Source organism: Callithrix jacchus, chromosome 12 (assembly GCF_049354715.1).
Source record: "Callithrix jacchus isolate 240 chromosome 12, calJac240_pri, whole genome shotgun sequence".
Classification (NCBI taxonomy): Eukaryota; Metazoa; Chordata; class Mammalia; order Primates; family Cebidae; genus Callithrix; species Callithrix jacchus.
In genome coordinates, this window is record NC_133513.1 from 88,977,932 (window position 1) to 88,999,508 (window position 21,577).

The window sequence follows — 21,577 nt, forward strand, 5'->3', positions numbered from 1 at the left end:
AATGGGGGAGGAGAATCTTTATTACACAACCGAATGTTTCCTTCTTGTTGCAGGGAAAGTAAGTATTATTACCAATTAAAATTATTTATATCTGGTTTTATGGAAGGACAAGGGACAGCCACCACAATGAACACCCAGTATATGCATTGATAGTGTATGAACTTTTAAATGCTTCAATTTTTGCCATGGTCACGCTTCAGATTCTGTTGTTTTCTCCCTGGTAATAGTATGCTGTAATCCCAGAAGTTTATATATCTTGAAACATTACAGAGGGAATATACTTTAGCCTAAATCTATAACTTTGAGATATACCTTAAATGCCCTTTAAGTGTATTTTTATTGTTTACCTTTCTGTTTGTAGTTTTTTAGAATTGTTCTTATTGAAACATTTTGTAACTGCATACTTTATAGCACTTAATACAACTTTTTTTTTTTAAATGGTAGGAGACTTGAATCTTGCCCATATTCCTTCAGGTATGCTACTGAAGGTTTTGTTGCATAGCGCTATGAGCAGAAGAAAAGGGTTTTGACCTAGTGTTTAAATTTTTATTTATTATCTGGTCCCAGGTGTGTAGGCTGTATTTCAGTTCTATATGGGTATTGGCTTCTCATGGTGAGTAATTTTCATAGGATGTTAGATAACCAGAAATGAGCATTAAAGGTTAGTATTGTGGTGGTAGGATAACTGAGTTGGAATCAGATCCAGATACTAGTTCCAGTTTTGTGACGTTGGGCAAATCTCATTTTCTTTTTCTTGTAATAAATGAAGATATTGAGTTAGATTGATTCTCAGCTTTAGGATGTGAGTTTTGCAAATTTATGACATGTTATCACTGGGCATCAATAATATATGCTTAAGTGTAGAGAGGTTTTCTTAGTTTTTTTTTTTTAATATTTTTTTATATACCTACATTACATGTTTAGTGTAATTAAACAGATTTTACAATCAAAGCTTTAAAATTTTGGTCTTCATTTCCAGATACCATCTCTTCTTTTGATCACTGTTCCTGATTGTGACATTGTGGAAGTGTTAAATTGTGTGCCTTTGGTTCCTGAAGAAAGAGGTATGGTAAAGATTGAAATACTGGAGTATGTAGTCTATTTAAGTAGGAAGTTAATACATTTTAATATTGGACTAAATAAAGTAAAATACAGGTTAAGTATTCCAAATCAGAAAATCCAAAATGCAAAATTTTTTGAGTTCTGACATGAAGCTCAAAGGAAATGCTCTTTGGAACATTCTGGATTTTGAATTTTTGGATTTGAGATGCTCAACTGGTATAATGCAAATATTCTAAAATCCTAAAAAAAAAGAGAGGACTATGAAACATTCCTGGTCCGAAGAATTTCAAACAAGAGACACTCAGTCTGTAGTTTACATATACATGAATTTTCATAAGTTATAGTTTTTTTTTTGGCCAAAATAAAATACTTAAACATGGGTTTTCATTTTAATCTAAGCAAAAAAAGTAATTTTTGGTTTCATAGTTTATTACTTAACATTTTATTAGAGATCCAAAGATGACTTTAACTATATCATCCTTCTAAATAGAAAGGTGGCATCAAAGGCTTCTGGGTAATGAACATTGGTGATAAAGATGGTAGATAGATGTCTCAAAGCTGTGTGAATGGCCAGAAGAGTGTTGTTTTGGTCTAAGTGCAAAGCAGTGTACCTAAAGAAAAATTATCTGATACATGTTTACATTATGACTAATTGCATCTTCATTATGAATCAGGAAAGGCACTTGGGAATCACTATAGTGTTATGATTGGTTTCTCGAAGACAATCATGTGAATAGCTTGGTGTAGACAAAAAAGAAGGAAAAATATGCCAAAAAATCTATGGTATTATATGGAAAGCTTTGGAAATGTAGTGGAAAATATTGTACCCGTGTAAAAAACATGTTTTTTCTACCCTGGAAACACAGATATCTCTTTACTGTGTGTTGGATAGGTCCTGGAATCTTTGAAATTCTAAGATTCTTGGCTACTACAGTATCATAAAATTCCTTTAAATGCAGTAAGTATACACATAATTATAACCCTAAATTGGGAATAAGATTGTGTATGTAACTGCTAAAATAGCCGAAGTAGACTATATCACCTTACATTATTGCTTTAGTTATCATAACCATGTTCTTCTCTAAACTTCACCAGCAAGTGGCTTTCTGCAGGGCCATTTTTTACAAAGGCATGAATTTTAATTTTGTCAGAAAATAATGTGCAGAGAGTAGACAGCAATAGAACTAAGTTAGGTACCACATTAGCATTTATGTCATTAAGTAACTCTGTCCTGTATACCATGAGAGTCACATGGGTACTGTGTTATTCCTGAAGAGATGAAGTAATGCTGAATGCAAAGAATTTTCCTAAAGTTTGAGTATCCCAAATCTGAAAACCTGAAATCCAAAATACTCCAAAATCTGAAACTTTTTGAGTGCTGACATGATGCTCAAAGGAAATGATCATTGGAACATTTTGGATTTCGGATATTCAGCCAGTAAGTATAATGCAAGTATTCCAAAATCCACAAAAACCTGAAATCTGAAACCCTTCTAGTTCCAAGCTTTTTTTTTTTTTTCGAGATGTCCTACCCAGGCTGGAGTGCAATGGCACGATCTTCTCTGCTCACTGCAACCTCTGTCTCTTGGGTGCAAGCAATTCTTCTGTCTCAGTCTCCTGAGTAGCTGGGACTGCAGGCACATGCCACCATGCCTGGCTAATTTATTTTTGTACTTTTAGTAGAGAAGAGGCTTCACCATATTGGCCAGGCTGGTCTCGAACTCCTGACCTCAAGTGATCTGCCTGCCTCAGCCTCCCAAAGTGCTGGGATTACAGGCGTGAGCCACTGTGCCCGGCCTACTTCCAAGCATTTTGGTTAAGGAATATTCAGTCTCTACTATTTGATCCAAACTACTCAGGAAGAGTAATGAAGAATGAAAGCTTTAGTTGCATTGAAGTAAGTAAGAGACTGCTATATGATGATTGACCAAAACGATTTGTATTAATTTATATTGAAAAGTTGTGAGCAAAGTCTGACTAAAAATATAAAGTTATAACTGCATGAAACAAGTGTCCGAATATTAGAATGAAGGTACATGATACGAAGTTTCAGAAAATTAAGTGGGCTTCACATGGGTCTCATTTCATGAAAAAAGTCAAATAATTTCAGAATGTAGTATGCTCATCATCAATTCCTCATTCAAATTGCTTTGTTGAAGGTCGTGGTTGGTAAAAGACAGATCATATATTGTTTTTTTGCCAACTCAGTAGCTCTTCATTTAGGGAACCACCCCTCCCCTATTCTGAGTGGTTTATGGGCTGTCAGTCAGTCTTACTGTCTTATAACCTGAGCCTGGTCATTCCTATTGCAACAGTGAATGCTGTTATTCATGCAGAGCCAGTCAGAATCCATTTTTGAAATTGATGTGTGAATACTAGGAGAAAGATACTACCTTTTCTCTGAAATTATTAATCTGGAAGATGCTGGTGACATTCTTTACCACGTGTATGAAAAGCCCATCTGTATAGGGGGAGAAAGTGAAGCCATAAGGAAATGGGAGATGGATGGTGGTAGTGCCAGTATCAATCTCAGGGAAGATGGTAAGTGGTACCTAGTTTTCTTTTGATTTTGTGAGCTACCCTGGTGTGCTCCTCAGTCCTTGGGCCAAAATTCTATGTATAAATTGGTTTGAATTGTATTGCAATAGGAAGTGTTCTAATAAATATATGGCCTTTATGAATTGAGGTCTGAAGCTTCAGATTGATCATTCACGTCCTTCTGTAGTTTGCCACTTTACTATACCTTATAAAAGTTTCCCTTTATTTACTCATCACTTATGCATGCATTCAATCCTCTTTCATTCAACCTACAAACATTTATTGAGTGTCACTTATGTATGAGTATGTGCAACTGCCTGGATAGGCAAGGATTTTATGTACTAGACTGAGTGGATGGTGGACATACAGCACATTTTTATTTGTTTCGGTTGCACAGATTAACAAACATGTGTTGAGAATAATGACTTGGTGCTTGGCATCTAAGTAATATGTAAGAATAAAAATACACAAAATATACATTCTCCACTTTAAATATACAAAATATTGATCGGCCATTATTAATACCCATTTTTAGAATAAAGCAACATTCCCGTTCTCTCTCCCTCTTTTTCTTCCTCTTTCTTCCTCTCCTTCACTCCTTTTTTTCTCTTTCTTCTTTCCTTTCTTAAAAAAAAAAAAAGGAAATGTAACAAATGTCTTTACAATTAATAAAAACAAGGAAAGAATAAATTTGGAATTAGATTGCCATTATGGTGAATGGATATTTGGTTCTAACATTTTCCACAGTCTTGTTTTTTCCTAAGACTCTTTACTAAAATCATTGAGACATCATATATTTTTCAAGAGTGTAACACGTGTGTCATTGTGTTGATGAATAGCATCTTCTGAGTGCATGTAACTACTCCTATTGAAATTTGTGTTTCCTGTCTTAAGAAAACTAGGCAAAGGCAACAGGGAGAGAAATTGACATAAACTTCTTGGACAGAGAGACAACAACAACAACAACAAAAGAATAAGAAGAATTCCTTGTCTTGGAAGTATTTCTAGTTAAGGAATTCAGATTAATATACAAGAAAAAACAGATAAAAGAATGCACAATTGTATTTTAAGTCAATTTTGGTGGGAAGGAAATGAGCAAGTTGGACCATTTAGGAAGGTTTCCTGAAGAACATACAACTTTAAATGTGTTTCTACTTATGAATGTGGCTTTGATAGGTAAAGAGAATAATTGAAGAAAGGGTAGAGTTGAAAATGATTATAGGTTGATCCAGGTTGGAGTAGAGATTAGTTTCACTGTAACAATACGTGTTTTTTGGGAATGAGGTAGTGGAAAATAAGGTGACTGTTTTAGGTAAATCTATGTATGAGGCACTTGGAAAGCCAAGCAGAAATTTTGGCCCTTTCTACTAAGATGGAGATTTCTTTGAAAAAATGTGTATGCTTCTTTTAATATAAAATCATTTTTGTATGCTAAAATATAACTTAAGTATAATGAAAAATTGTAAAATTACTCATTCTGGAAGGTTTTTTTTTTTTTTGAGATGGAGTTTCGCTCTTGTTACCCAGGCTGGAGTACAATGGCGGGATCTCGGCTCACCACAGCCTCCGCCTCCTGGGTTCAGGCAATTCTCCTGCCTCAGCCTCCTGAGTAGCTGGGATTACAGGCACGCGCCACCGTGCCCAGCTAATTTTTTGTATTCTTAGTAGAGACGGTGTTTCACCATGTTGACCAGGATGGTCTCGACGTCTTGACCTCGTGATCCACCCGCCTCGGCCTCCCAAAGTGTTGGGATTACAGGCTTGAGCCACCGCGCCCGTCCTGTCTTGAAGGTTTTTTAGAAAAATAGCTTTAACTTGGAATTCCATTTTATATATTTGTATATATAAACCTTTCTCAAAAAGGGAAAGGTAAGAAGAGATGATATATATATTTATTTATTTATTCTTACTTTTCCCTTTTTGAGAGTTAGCTTAGTAATAGTCAAAGCCATACCCTTTTCCTTAGAGATAAAGCCAGTTTGAAGCTAATGTAGCAATAGATATAAAAACATTTAAAGGCTGGGGAGGTGGCTCATGCCTGTAATCCCAGCACATTGAGCAGCCGAGGGGGGAAGATTGCTGGAGCCCAGGAGTTGGAGACCAGCCAGGGCAACATAGTGAGACCTCATCTCTATTTTAAAAAAAATTATTTAAAGATAAGGAACAAAATTAAAATGATGCTCGATTACTCATAGAATGTTCACTTTGGGCTCCAGAAACTAGGAATGATACAGAATTTATTATTGTGTCATTCTCTCATTCAGTTGCTGTAGTTTTTTATGTCCTTGCCTGCCTTCTTTCCTGATAGCCTCACATCTGACACTCAACTCAGAGAGTAAAAGTTGGATTATTCCATTATACGAAGGTTGGCAAGCTTTTGCTGTAAATGGCCAGATAGTAAATATTTTAGGCTTTCTGGGCCATATGGTTTCTGGTGCAGCTATTGTAACACAAAAGAAGCCATAGGCAATATGTAAATGAGTGAGTGTGGCTGTGTTCCAATGAAACTTAATTTACAAAAACAGGCAGCAGGCCAGATTTGGCCCACAGGCTGTCATTTCATTCCACAAACTCTCTCAGTCACATCTGCGCACCTGCTAGCATCTTTATTTATCCTCCCCTCTAGTTACTATAGATGGATCATCTTTGCTTCTTTTTAAGTTCACCACTTCAACTTGTTCCCTAGATTTCATCCCTTCTAACCTGAAGGGCATCACTGCTGCATTTCTTTCTTATTCTCCATCATCAATTTTTTCATTTTTACTAGATCGTTTTAATAAGCATGCAGTCATACTGTAATTTCGTCCACCTTTAAATAACAAAAAAATAAAATTAAACAAAACAACTCCTTTATGGTAAAACTCCTTGAAAGAGTTGTCTGCTTTACATTACTACTTCCTGTCTTTCCATTTTGCTTTACATCCAAGCTCGTCAGCCTTTTTCCTCTATACCTCCACTGAAACTGTTCTAATCCATGTTACCAGTGATCTTCACATTAAGAAACCTTTTGGGAATGTTTTCTTCATTTTGCTTTGAGGATACTGCAGTCTCGATTTACCTTCAGTCTTATTGGTCATTTCTTTTCTGTCTCACTTGCTGGTTCTTTTTCATCTCTTTCTGTTAAATGTTATAGAATCTTGAGGCTCAGGCCTTGTATTGCTCTTTTTATTTATTCCTCCTGGTGATTTCATCCTGCTCTAAGTACTTAAAAGTACATATATACATATACACACACTAATAACTCCCAAATTTCATCTTCCACCTGCCCCTCTATATTCTGTATCCAGCTACACAGTCCACATTTTCTCTTGGATGTCAAATAGACATCTCAAATGTTACATGTCTAAAACGTAACTTTTGATATACTTTCATACTACTTTCAAATCTTGTATATCTTGGTAAATAGCAAGTCCTTTCCAGTGCTGTCAGAACTTCTGGAGTTATCCTTGACATGTCTCTTTCTTTCAGAGAAAGCATGATGGGATATCTTGTAGGTGCTAGCTTCAAGATATATTCAGTCTGACCATGCCTCATTGTCAGCCAAACCACCATCAACTCTTACTTGGATAATTGCACTGTGTTCTTTGTCTTTATTCTTAATCCCTTCTGAATACTCTGTTCCTAGCATAACAGCCCAAGTGATAAAAGTAATTCAGCTCATGGTAATCGTCTGCCCACAGTGTTCCAGTAGCTTCCTCTCTGATTCAGAATAAGACTAAAGCCTTTACAGTTTCTATCAGTCCCTGTTTCTGTCCCCCTGTTACTTCTCTGACCTCATCTTCGAGCTTTCCCTCTAATGCTTTCTGTTGTGGTCATACTGATTTTCATGCAGCTCCCCGAATGTGTTAGGCACATTGCACATTCAGGGTCATGGCACTTACTGTTTTCTTTTCTTGGATCGTTGGTTTCCTCAGCTCCTTAACATCTTGACTCTAATAAGACCTTTTCAAGTGAGAGTTCCCTGATTTCATATTTAAAATTAGAGCACTCTGGTTCTGACTTGCCATCTTTGCTTTATTTTTCTCTGTAGCAGCACTTGTTGCCTTTGAATGTACTTTATAATTTACTTACCTTGTTTATTACTTAAATAATCAATAAATTGTTACCTCCGTGAGGGGAGGGATTTTTGTCTGTTTTATTCACTGCCATATTCCCAATGCTTAGAACATAGATGTGGTGCTAGCTACAAGCCCGGTACCATCCCACATGCTGGTGATGTAGTCAAGAACATTACAGATGCAGTTCTCATCCTTATGCAGCTTATTCATTCCAGTGGTAGAGACAGATAGAAAATAAATTGACAAATAAAATACTGCCAGAGATGTAAGCGTTACAAAAAAGAAATACAAAAGGATAAAGTGACGAATATTTTTTTTTTGAGGAAGGGATGCTTTATAGGGAAGGGCCCTTCTGAGGTGGTGACATTTGAGCTGAGACCTAAAAGATGAGAAGGATCTAGCCTTTTGAAGAATGGGAGAAAGAACATTTCAAGCAGGGAATAGCAGGTGCAAAGGCCTGAGATAGGAATATAGGAAGAGTATTTGAGGAGCTGAGAATCTATGGCAGCTTGTTTTGGAGTATGTGTACAGTGGGGAGAGTGGTGTGAAATGAAGTTGAAGAAAAAGGCCCAAGACCAGATACTGCTGCTTTTTGCAGGCCTTTGTAAAGAGATTAAATTTTACTTTAAGTGCCTTGATACTATAGACTGAATGTTTATGTCCTCCTATTGAAACATATTCTCCAATGTGATGGCATTTGGAAGTGGGGCCTTTGAGAGGTGATTAGGTCATGAGGGAAGAGCCCTTATCAATGGAATTTGTACCCTTATAAAAGAGACCCCAGAGAGCTCTGTGAGAAGATGGCTATCTGTGAATCAGGAAGTAGGCCCTCACCAGACACCAAATCTGCTAGTGCCTTGATCTTAGACTTCCCAGCCTTCAAGATTGTGAGAAATAAGTCACCCAGTCTGTGGCACTCTGTTACAGCAGCCAGAGCAGAGTAAGACACTTGGGAGACCACCAAAGAGCTTTAAGCAGGGGAGCATTGTAATTTATTTTAAGAAGAACATTTGCTTCTGTGTGGAGAATGGACTCAGAGGAGGGTGGTGGACAAGATGGAAGCATGGATGCCAGTTAGGAAGACTGTTTTCATTCATGTTAGAAATGATGGTGGCCTGGACTAAGATTATGACAGTGGATAGGAAGAGAGGAGGGGAATACAAGATCTGTTTTTGAGATAGAATTGACTAGGCTTGCTTATGGATTAATGTGGGGAGTAAAGGATGGAGGAATTAAGGATGAGTCTTGAGTTTTGGGTTGTGAAACTGTATGGATTTTAGTGCCATATACTAAGATGGGGACATCCAGGGAGTGGAATTTCTAATCATGGAGGCAGGTGCTGTATAGACCTAGAGGAAAATTAAACCATTTATATTATTTTGTGAAGTTGAGCGGGAATGAATCACATGATAATGTGTTCTTCCAGTCAAATAGCAGTACATCTTTTGATTTTCTTCCCTCCCCTCATGTATTACAAATCAAAATCTTACTCTAAATCACTGTGATAGCAAAATGACAAGCAGAAGAAGAAAGGAGCAAGAGATGAAAATAATCCTTTTCCTATACTGAATTCAGTGGTCCTTATGTCACTTTGGACAAATTCGTTCAGATTTTTCTAATTCCTACCTATTAAAAAGGTGATTTCTGCCAGGCTGTGGTGGCTCACATCAGTAGTCTCAGCACCTTTGGAGGCTAAGGCAGGCAGATTGCTTGAGACCAGGAGTTGGAGACCAGCCTGGGCAACGTGGTGAAACCCCATCTCTCTGGAAAAAAAGGAAAAGAAAAATTAGTTGAGCATAGTGGTGCACATCTGTAGTCCCAGCTACTTGGGAGACTGAGGTGGAAGAACCAGTTAAGCCCAGGAGAGCTAGGCTGTAGTGAGCCGTGATTATGACATTGCATTCTAGCCTGGGTGACAGAGTAAGACCCAGTCTCAAAAAAAAGTTGGTGGTGGGGGGGTTGTATGAGTAATTTCTGACTCTGTGTGTTTTAAACCAAGTTCCAAATTATTGCAGCAAAAAAGTTTACATGCTCTTTGAAGTTTGCTATAAAGTGATTTAATCTAAAATCATAGTCATATATTTGATTTGAAAATAAGAGAATTAATCACTTAAAAATATATGGGTTAGGTACCTGTGTACCCAGTCTTCTGGTTTTTGTGAGGGGAAAAATGAGAAATACTAAGTAATACCTGCATTTAGGAAGCTTATAAATTATCTGGGGAGGTAAAACTTAAATAATGAAATTATATATTAGTATAAAGCAGTTTGTAAGAAATGTTGATCACTGGCTACTTTTTAAGTGGCTATTCAGAGAAAGGAGAGATTTAGTATGTATTGTAGAAGGTTACATGTCCCTGTAGGAAGCAGAATTTGAAAGGAAGTTTGAATAGTATTGAATTTAGATAGAGGGAAGGCGATGCTATGCCTGGTGACCGATAACTATATGAACAGACAAAGGTAAATAAAGATGTATGTGTGGGTAAGCATCTTTTATATTGGGCACAGTGAGATGTCATAGTTTTAGGGAATAATGAAGAATAAGGTTTACCTGAACCAAGAACCACTTCTGTATTTTAATTTTAAACTCCTTTGTAATGGTATACCAGTGTCAATGTGACTCACATATATACTAGAATTTTGAACATTTCTAGATGTGTATTTAATTACTTTTGCATATTTAACCCTACATTTCTTTTTTCTTTTGTCTTCTTTTTTTTTTTTTTTATTGTACGTTAGGTTCTGGTGTACATGTGCAGATCATGCAGGATTGTTGCATAGGTACATACGTAGCAAGGTGGTTTGCTGCCTGCATCCCCCCCCATCACCTATATCTGGTATTTCTCCCCATGTTATCCCTCCCAACCCGCCCCACTCCCGACTGTCCCTCCCCAGCCCCCACCAACTGACTGTAGTGTGTGATGCTCCCCTCCCTGTGTCCATGTGTTCTCATTGTTGAACATCTGCCTGTGAGTGAGAACATGTGGTATTTGGTTTTCTGTTTTTGTGTTAGTTTGCTGAGAATGATGGTTTCCTGATTCATCCATATCCCCGTGAAGGACACAAAATCATTGAGTTTTATGGCTGCATAGCATTCCATGATGTATATGTGCCACATTTTCTTTATCTAATCATCATCATCTTTTTTTTTTTTTTTTTGAGACGTGGTCTAGCTCTGTCGGCCTGGAGTGCAGTGGTGCTGTAATCTTGGCTTGCTGCAACCTCTGCCACCCAGGCTTCAGTGATCCTGCCACCTCAGCCTCCTGAGTACCTGAGTAGCTGAGAATACAGGCACATGCCACCACACTGGCCTAATTTTTAAAATACTTTTATAGAGATGAGGTCTCACTGTATTGCTCAGGCTGGTCTTGAACTCCTGGGCTCAAGCAAAATTCTCCTGCCTGTGCCTCCCAAAGTGCTGGGATTATAGGCCTGAGCCACCGTGCCCAGCCTACATTTATTTATCTGTGTTTAAGTTGCTCATTAGACCACAGTGATTTGGAGGGAGCTTGCTTTGGTTATGTATGTAAATTTGTATAAAATCATTTCTTTCACTCTCAAAACATGATTGGCATCAGTGTCTCAGGTAAACTTTTTGAAAACCGAAAACAGCTACAAAAACAAAGTAAGCCCAAAATGTTTGTTTCAAGTCATGAACAGATAATAGTTATTTTGAGGGCACTAAAATAGATTCTGCTTTGAAAGTAATATTCTTAGGGTTTTGTATGTGTGTGTTTCTAGATTCCTTTTAGCAGAATCTTATATTTTTCAGTAAGCTTTTACTGGTGCATGCTGCTTTGGTTTGATCTCATGTATTCATATGACTGTTTTGCCTGTATTTATCTACAGAAAAAGGATCGAATGACTTAAGGAATGCAGTAGTTTTCTATGTGATGGGACAAGTTACAGAGCTACATGCTGAATCACGAATATAGCTAAGCTAAAACTAGAGATTTTTAGTTTTCATTGGCATTTAAGCAACTTGAATGTAGCTAAGTAGCACATGGATTCTTCCTTTTTAGACTCTGTAGAATGTCTTTGACTTTTAATCTATTATAGAAAGCAAATATAACTGTCCAAGAATGGTGCCTTTTGATAAACTCTTCAAATCTTCCTTATCTTTGGCATTTTACTTTGGGAAATATCTTTTAAAAATCTCTCTGGACCCATTGTGTGATTTCTGTCTCTCTCTTTTTTTTTTTTAAATTGAAACAGAGTCTTGCTCTGTTGCCCAGGCTGGAGTGCAGTGGTACGATATCGGCTCACTCCCAACCTCTGCCACCTGGGTGTAAGTGATTCTCGTGCCTCAGCTTCCCAAGAAGGTGAGATTACAGATGCCTATCACCATGCCTGGCTAATTTTCTGTATTTTAATAGAGATGGAGTTTCGCCATGTTGGCCAGGCTGTTCTTGAACTCCTGACCTCAGGTAATCCACCCACTTTGGCCTCACAAAGTGCTAGGATTACAGGGCTGAGCCACCGTGCCCAGCTGTGATTTCTAACCTATCTATGTTAACATTACCAGTTCCCTAGCTCCTCAGTTTTTATTTGGATTATCACTCTAGTCATCTAAATTTCTCATTTCTGTGTTTACTTTCTCCAGTTTATTTCTAAAGTCCTGCTTTTATAACTTTTTTCTGTTCATAAATAAACAGTGGCTTCTGTTTACCTATCATTTCCAGTTCAGATGTGTCCTCTATAGTCTGTTCTTACTTAACCTCCCTGTTATGCATTCTTTTTTTGGTCTAGACCCTGTGATACCTTGGGAGAAAAATAATTTTCTTCCATTGTTTCTTTATTCTATTTTTCTGGTTTAGATTGCCTTTGCTCCTTTCTTATGTGTTTAAGTCTTGCTACTCTTCAAAGGGTCCTCACAAAACCTACCTTTCTATGATGACTGTGTTTACTGATTTGTCAGCTTTCTGTATTAAGTAAGAAGCCTTTGATTACAAGCAGTAGAAACTAATGTGAGCTAGCTTATGTTGAAAGGGGGAATTATTTTAAGGATACAGGATTTCCTGGAATTCAAGAATGGGAATATATAGGCAGGCCTCATATTGGTTTCAGCCAGGGTTCTTAGGAGAGCTGATGATTTTTCTCCCATTGATTTGGTTTTCTGGTTTGTTTTTTGCTATGCCATGCTGTCATTCCTTAAAAAAAAAAATTAAACTATTAGTAGTTTGGAGGATATCCTTCTGCAGATTTGTCTGTGCTTATACATACATATACTTATAAGATCTTTCCTCTTAGCATCAAAATGATATGAGGATCATTTCTCCTAATTTAAAGTGTATTCTATGCCTCAGTCTGTAGCTTTCTTTGTTGTTGTTTCTTTGGACAGGGTCTTGCTCTGTTGCCCAGGCTGGAGTGTAGTGTCTTAATCACGATTCACTGCAGCCTTCACCTCCCAAGCTCAAGCAGTGCTTCCACCTCAGCCTCCTGAGTAGCTGGGACTACAGGGGCATGCCACCACACCCAGCTGATTTTTGTATTTTTTGTAGAAAGGGGATTTCGCCATGTTTCCCAGGCTAGTCTTGAACTCCTGAGCTGAAGCCATCCACCTACCTTGGCTTCCTGAAGTGCTGGGATTATAGGCATGAGCCACCATGCTCAGCCTTCAACTTCCTTTTTAAACTTTTTAAAAAAAAATACTTACAGTAAATACTGTTCCAGGTCAATTCATATACATACTTCTTTCTGTGTAATTTCATGTGGATGTTATATAATTTATAATTTTCTTCTTCCTGGACATTTAAGTGATACTAATATATATATATATATTTATAGTTATGCTTTTTTTGGTAGGATTTTTTTTTTTAATTGAGGTTTGTGTAAGTTTACAAGATTGATTATTTTCAAGGAAAATATAAATTACCAAAGTGACTCAAGCAGTAGAAACTCTAAAGAGCCCAGAAACCATAGAAGAACTTGCAAAGATTGTAAGGTCTAAAAATCTGAAGGGTCACTAGGTGCATATGGTGTTCTTGTTGCAGTCTGTACAATTTTAAAGAGATAACAAAAATTAAACTATTGTTAGTAGTCTGGTTAGTGAACTACTTCAGAGCAGATGAAATAGTGGAAAGTATTCCAATCCATTTTATAAATCCTCTGTAATACCAGTAACCAAAACTGTTAAAGATAGCAAAAACCAAAAAAAACCTAAATAACATTTTGTAAGATGAAATCCAGCACTTTATTAATATGCTGCATATTGCAAAAATAGTTCAACATTATAGTGTCTGTTAATTTCTTTGTGTAGCATATAGAAAGACATATATAGGCAAAGTTAGGTTGGTGTTACAATTTTTAGTATTTCTTTTATCAGTATCAAGATCAGGAAGCGTATTATTAGTTGTTTTTTGTATAAATTACATGCATCTTTTAATTTTTTTGTTGAGATGGAGTCCTGCTGTGTTGCCCAGGTTGTAGTATAGTGGCACTATCTCAGCTCACTGCAACCTCCACCTCTTGGGTTCAGCAATTCTCCTGCTTCAGCCTCCTGAGTAGCTGGGATTACAGACATGCGCCACAGTACTTGGCTAATTTTTGTATTTTTAGTAGAGATGAGGCTTCACCATGTTGGTCAGGCTGGTCTGACCTCAGGTGATCCACCCACCTTGGCCTCTCACAGTGTTGGAATTACAGGCGTGAGCCACTGTGCCTGGTCACATAATTTTATTTATGTAACAACACTGCATACATAACTGCTATTCTGGTTGTATCAAGTCCCATTACTTTTTAAGTTGCCTCATTCCTCACAAATTAATTGTTAAATAAACAAACTAAAACACTTCTCTTATAGCATTAATTTATACCGCATGAATGAAATCCAGTAACATAATTCATCATTCTCTGAGTGTTTACCATTCACTTGGAGGCTGGTGTTAAAGTGGTATGATTGGATACCTGTGTGTTGATACGGAGAACACAGAATTGAATGATACCTATATTGTTTTGATCTCTTCTTTACCTTTAGTGTTAACATTCATCTATTTTGTACTGGCAGCGAGTGTGTTATTTTGAGTTTGTTCAAGAAAAACTCAGTTGATTTACCACAGAAGTCACTTGCTTTATTAGAGAATTTCAAAATTTTCATGACTTCATGCCACTTTTTCATAAAGTTTCATAAAATTGTGGTCTGGAGGCAGAAAGATTGCCATTCTCACAACATTCAAATGTAAGCTGTTTGCTTGTGCTGTCCTAAGGTAGTATGCCAGTTTGGAGGCCACAGCGATCCAAGACAGCGTTTTAGGAAACACTGACCGAAGGATAACCAGTGACCGCTAGGAACATTTTTGTGTGTGCATTCTTCTTGACTTTTTATTTACTGAGAGTTATGCATTTGTTTATCGATTCTCTATCCATCTATCAGTATTTGAACAAATTAAACTCTATAGGTCTGCTGTTTATTTTTTATTTTTTTCACTTAAGGTATGTTAGATATTGTGTTAATAAATGTGAGTTTACAGTATTGTTTTTTAAATTGCATAATATTCCCTTAAAAAACTACAGTTAATTTAATCATTTATTGGTGGAGACTTATTTTTAATTTTGTGATTTTTATAAACAATGACACAATATCTCTGTTATCTTTAGGATACATTTCTAGAAGTGAATCAGAAGTCGTATGCCTTTTCCCCAGACTTTGTATATATGTATTGCAAACTCTTCTTTATAAAGGTCATTCCAGTTTTTATCTCCATCATTAGTATATCCTCATGCCTTTTTTCCATCGCTGACCAATGCTAGATGTTAGAAATATGTAGCATCTTTTGCAATCTGATTGGCAGAAGTTGTTTTTATTCGTTTTGAATTCTAGTGAAATTGGGCATGTTTTCACTTACATTCCTCTGTGACTTTCTTCTTTGTGTCTTTTGCCCATTTTGTAACTTTTTTTTTATTATGAAATGTGTTAATGTACAAAATGCACACAATATATATGTGGTTTAAAGATAAAACAAATATCTGCATACCAGCTATTTAAGAAACAGAAGCTCCTTTCCTTTTTCCCTGTTGTGTTCTCTCTGGTCATATCTTCCTCTCTGCTCCTAACCAAGATGAAACTACCATTGTAACTTTTGGTATTTTGATAACTGTAAATTCCAAATTGTTTTGTTTTGAAAATTTGGTAGCAAGCCTAAATCTAACTATGTGATGAAAGGGTAACAGTGCCACTAGTAGATGAAGGCTCCCAGGAGAAGTTAAGGTAACAGCATAACCTGAATCATAGTCTGGTTTTAGCTTCTCTGGAGTTTACTAGAGCCACTTATGGGGAAGTCTGTGTAATCATGAGTGAATCCTAGCAATCTTAAGAGCTCAGTGTAATAAGAGAATCTGACAGGTCCAGAGTATAGACCAGATAGTGGATGTCTGAGAGAGGTTGCTCTGTAATTTTGGTTTCTGAGCTTACCATGCAGTTGATCTGAATATAAGGACTGGGAGGGAAAAGCAGGAACATCATGAGTTACGTCATTACAAGCCAAATACCGATAAGAATCTGGGCCAGGCTCACCTGGGGATTCTGTCCTTTGGTTAAAAGGTAGTACAGTATCAGTGACGTTTTTGGTGATAGAAGTCCTCAGTGTGTCTTATCTTTTGATGTCCGAGATGTCTTGTCTTTGGACTGACAGGAGCAATGCAATCTGTGATCCAACTGTTTGTTATCCTGGTATTTCCCTCTACCTGTCATATTGGGGATATTACTTACTTCTCTCTCCTCCATTTGGTCTCCCAATGCCTGTACTTCATGTTTTTCTCTTTGTTGGTGTATTCTTTCATTTTGATGGAGTGTGTCTTCTAGTAACAACTTGGGGAAGGATGTCTGGTCGGTAAATTTTGGGATATTATGTGTCTTTATTTTGCCCTTATACTTAGCCCCGTGGCAAAGTGTAAAATTCTCGGTTGAAAGCTTTATGCCAGAATTTGAAGGTAATGCCCCTTTGACTTTGTCCTTCTGTTATTGTTGCTGGGAAGTCTAAAGTCACTTGATTCTAATCTTTTGTTTTCTGAACTTTTTGTTTCTTTCTAGAAACTGGGATTTTGCCTCCACTGTTATGAATCTTTGCGATGATATGCCTTGGTACATTACACTGAGCACTTGGTACACATTTTCATCCTGGAAACCGATTTCCTACAGCTCAATCCTTTAAAAAAGTCATATTATTGATAATTTCTGTCCTCTTTTTCTTTGTACTCTCTTCCTACTAGTCAAATATTAGACCTCTTAGATTGCTCCTCTAACTTTCTTACCCCATTTCTCCTATTTTTCATCTGTGTGTTTTGTTTTTTCTGAGAGGTTATTTCACCTTTATCTTCCAACACTTCCATTGCCCCTTTTGGCTTCTTCGTGTTTTCTTATTTCTAAGAGTTCTTTTTGTTTTTTTTGATGTTCCTTTTTTTTGTGGCATCCTGTTCTTATTTCTTATATCCCTAAGAAATCAATGAGTTTTTAAAAATGTTGTGTCTTAATAGTCTCGGTTTCTAACAAATTAAATTTTTTAAATTTATTTTGTCTGGATCTTGAACTAATATTAGGGGAAAATATTCTGGATATAAGGACATGATTTCTTAGATGTGTGTTAATCCTTGGCTGCCTGCTTGTGTCTAAAAAGCTCATGGAAAACCCGTTCTGAACCCATGCAGGGGCTTGTAACACAGGGTTTTAACTACCACTGTGGGGAGCTCTTTGGTCTGGGCCAGACACCAGAATCTGTCCCAGTGCTGCTCCAACTGGTGAAGCTCCAGGACTTTTTTCTTTTACTCCAGTCTATTACAGCTGATAGTTTTAAAGCATAATAAAAATAAATTGCCAGAATAATGAAATTTTAAAAATGAAGACATACAAAACACAAGTACATGTTTTTATTATTAGATTCAACAGATATAAACTTAACTGAAAATTTCAGTAATCGTTTCTAAATGCTGATTTTCGGTTTTGGTACTTACCTTGTCTTGGACTGGTGACAGACGGCTTATGGACCATCAGCAGACCATAGTTTAAGGAGCATTGTTGTCACCTAGGAGCTGAAAAAACCTAGAAGCAGAAAAAAAGGGATATGGGGTGACGGTTTGTGTCTCATATATATATATGTTCATTTAATCCTCTTGGTTTTAGCATAGGGCTACTCTCTCACCAGTGCCCCATGTCCCCGAAAACAAAGATTCTGTTTTACCCTTTCTAGAGAATAAGGCTCTAGACTTATGTAGTGGGGAAACAACAGTTACTGATAGTGTGATAGAGTGGGGAAGAGAATCATAGCGTCTAACTAAAACTAAACCAGCTTTCTCCAAATTTGTTTCTGTTTTAGCTTCACTTCCCTGCTTTCTCCCATTTCAGAGTTACTTGGTGCTGCCAGTTCTTAGGCCTCATAAAGATTCAGAATGTAAAATGTGTTAGTTCCTAGCTTTCCCAACTGTCTGCAGAGTCTTATGCTACCTATTTTATCTGCTTTTCAGCATCCAAAGTTTTGTTGCTGTTGGTTCTTTTTCTGTTTTCCATTGTTAGTTTTTCTGTAAGGGATTCTAAGTCTTTGATGTTGCAGGTGTTCTTTTCTCCATCCGTCTTTTCTGCTTTCTTAACTGTATTAGCAACAATGTTCATATTCATTTCTGTGTCGTAGGTTATATTTCCCACGATATTTCTTTTATATTACATTTTTTTAAGTTTTCTTTGTGATTTAAATTCGAATTTGCTGAAGTATTTACTGAAAATTTTTTTCTTTAAAGAGTACATTTATAGTGTATTTTCTGAATCTTTGCATATCTAAAATTGTGCTTTTCTCTCACATATGGGAGCTTTTCTTGATATGAAATTAATTTTTGGGTTACCTCAGAAATCTAGTTATTCCATTGTCTTCTCGTGTTTAGAGTTCTGAGTAAAATGTCTGATTAATATTGGTGTCTGATTAAAGGTGGTGTTGCTGATGAAAAACAAATGCTTTTTTTAGGTAACTATCAGTACCTTTCCGTACTACCTTTTTGGATAGCATTTCATCTTTATCTTTTAAACTAACAATTTTTACAAGGATAAGTTGTAGCTACTGAGTTTTATATTGTCCTTCTACCTTGTAATCCTGCCTGGCATTTGGAGAGCCTTAAAATTTCAGATCTTTTTGGGAAAAAAAAAAGGTACATTTTTTTCTCTTTTTCAAAATCATTATTTCTCCCCCATCTACTTTGTTCTCTCTTTTATGACAGTCAATATGCTCTTTTTTCAATATGTTAGATCTTACTAAGATTGCTAGTTATTACCTGATTTTTAAAAAAAGTTTTCTCTTTTTTTATTGCAGTAACTTTCTTTTCTTCTTCTTTTTTTTTGAGACAGAGTGCCACTCTGTCACCCAGGCTGGAGCACAGTGGCATGATCTTGGCTAACGGCAACCTCCACCTCCCAGGTTCAAGCAATTCTTGTGCCTCAGCCTCCTGAGTAGCAAGGATTACAGGTGCATGCCACCATGACCAGCTAATTTTTGTATTTTTAGTAGAGACAGGGTTTCACCATGTTGGCCAGGCTGGTCTCGAACTCCTGACCTCAGGTGTTCCCCCTACCTCAGGCTCCCAAAGTGCTGGGATTACAGGCGTGTGCCACTGCGCCAGGCCTTACTGCAGTAACTTTCATTATAGTTACTGCTGGGTGGGAGAACAGGGGAGTGTTTAAGAGTTCAGATTATTTTCCCTTTTTAGAGCTGCTGCATCCAGTGATGTTTCTGCCTACTTACCTTTTTTTGTTGGCATTGGTAGTTGAGATGAATTCATAGAGAATACCAGGGTTTTTCTTAGTGCTTTAGTTCGGAGAAGGGGAATTTGAGAGTTTATCTAATTTTTTTCTGACAATATAGAGATAATTCAGTTATCTGACGGAATGACAGAACTCTTAAGCAGAGGAAGATAGCTGTGGGTGTAGGAAGATTCATCTTTGTTCAGAAATAATGTCCTCTTTGCTTCTCTCCTGACAGCTGGTGCTAGCAACCCCCTACCCACTCTGGCCTCTGGACCTAGCTTGAAGTTCTGGATTATTTCCTTCTTCCTTGTACGTCAGCCTGAGCCTTCTGTCACCCAAAGGGCTCCAGCTGGTTTTTCACTCAGGCCTCATTTTATCTACCAAGGTATGTTTAGGGGAAGGAGTAGATAGGATTATGTCTCTCACTTCCTTACTAGGGGCATAATGGGTAGATCCTCATTAAATATTGATTGGATAAATGTTCCCTAGTTAACTCCCTCTTTAAAAATGGTGGCTGGTGATGTGTTGGCCTTTGTTTTCACTCCCCTCTCACTAGATCATTTTCTGCCAGACACCTTGCCATGTGTATATGGAATGTTTTTCTAGTTCCTAGCCATTTTATAGGAGTTTTTAAATTATATTTTTTTGGTTGTTTCAGTGGGCACTTAGGAGAAGGAAGAAATCAAATGTTTTCAGTTGCCATCTTCATATATGAAACTATAGATTATTTTAATACTTTTACAAAATTGTATTATCTCAAGACTTTTTGAGATGTTGGTCAAGTCTTATGCTGTAATAATACATACATAGAAGGCAGTAGTTTAAATAGCACGTTTAAAACCAGTAATTTATGCTGGACATCTTGGCACACACCTGTAATCTCAGCACTTTGGGAGGCCAAGGTGAGTGGATTGCTTGAGCTCAGAAGTTCAAGACCAGCTTGGGCAACATGGCAAACCTCTTCTCTGCAGAAAAATACAAAAATCAGCGGACTGTGGTGGTATATACCTGTAGTCCCTGTTACTTGGGAGTCTGAGGTGGGAAGATTACTTGAGCTGTGGAGGTTGAGACTTCAGTGAGCTGAGATCATGCCACTGTACTCCAGCCCGGGTGGCAGAATGAAACTAAGACCCTGCCTCAAGATAAATAAATAAATAAAATCAGTAATTTTTGTTGGTGGGTAACGACTGGACTGTAGTAAAAGGAGCAATTAGCACATAGGTTAGAAGATTAAAATTGTAATAATTTTTTTTGTGTTGGGATGTTTACAATATGCCAACATTTTTTGTCCATAGGTGGCAACCTTGGTATAAATTGCTGTCTGGTATCATGTTTGTGTATTAGTCAGAGTTCTCCAGAGGCACAGAACCAATAGGATACAAACACAGTCATATATTGTTTAATGATGGGAATGTATTCTGAGAAATGAGTCTTAGGTTATTTTGTCACACTCTATGTGTGAACATCATAGAGTGTACTTACACAAATCTAGATGGTATAACCTGTTACACCTAGGCTATATGGTATAACCTATTGCTCTTAGGCTACCTGTATAGCATGTTACTATACTGAATAGTGTATACAAATGTAACACAATGATGAGTATTTGTGTATCTAAATGTAGAAAAGATGCAGTAAAATTACAGTATTACACTGTTAATCTCAGGGGACCGCTTTTGTTTATTTGGTTCATTGTTGACCAAAACGTAATTATGCAGCACATGACTACATGTAGATTGATTGATAAATATGTAAATACCTGAGAGGGGATTTATTAGAGGAATTGACTCATGCAATTATGGAGGCTGAGAAATCCTGTAACGGGTTTTCTACAAACTTAAAGACCTGGGATGCTGGTTGCATGATTCAGGCCAAGTCCAAATGCCTCAGAACCAGGGAAGCTGATGGTTCAATTCTCAGTCTGAGGCTAAAGACCTCATCAAAGCAGGGCTCCTGGTCTAGTCCTGGAGTCCTAAGGCTAGAGAGCCTGGAGTTCTGATGTCAAAGGGCAGGGAGGAAGAGAGTATCCTTGCTCTGAGAGAGGCATGGGAAATCCTTTTCTGTCCTTTTTTGTTTAGTCAAGGCCCCTGGCCGATTGGATGGTGCCCACCACACTGAGGGCATATCTGCCCCACTCAGTCTACTGACTCACATTCCAGTCTCTGGAAACACCATCACAGACAAACCCAGAAGTAATGTTT

The 21,577-nt window shown here is 37.3% G+C and overlaps 1 protein-coding gene and 1 long non-coding RNA gene across 21 annotated transcripts in view; one reads left to right on the top strand and one right to left on the bottom strand.

The window, feature by feature from the left end:
• The window catches only part of ZNF518A (zinc finger protein 518A), a 118,704-nt gene that overhangs the window by 42,619 nt on the left and 54,508 nt on the right, over window positions 1–21,577 (top strand). For all 20 annotated transcript variants that reach the window (XR_013525024.1, XM_035268606.3, XM_017979190.4 and 17 more), the window contains exons 2-3: window positions 980–1,064; window positions 19,612–19,761. The gene's annotated coding sequence lies outside the window, so the exon portion shown is untranslated. The remainder of the gene's footprint in view (window positions 1–979; window positions 1,065–19,611; window positions 19,762–21,577) is intronic.
• Window positions 3,952–9,485, bottom strand: LOC128929317 (uncharacterized). The gene is made up of 2 exons (XR_008475621.2): window positions 9,285–9,485; window positions 3,952–4,224 (listed from the first exon to the last, which is right to left on the bottom strand). It is a non-coding gene; the product is annotated as an uncharacterized LOC128929317 (long non-coding RNA).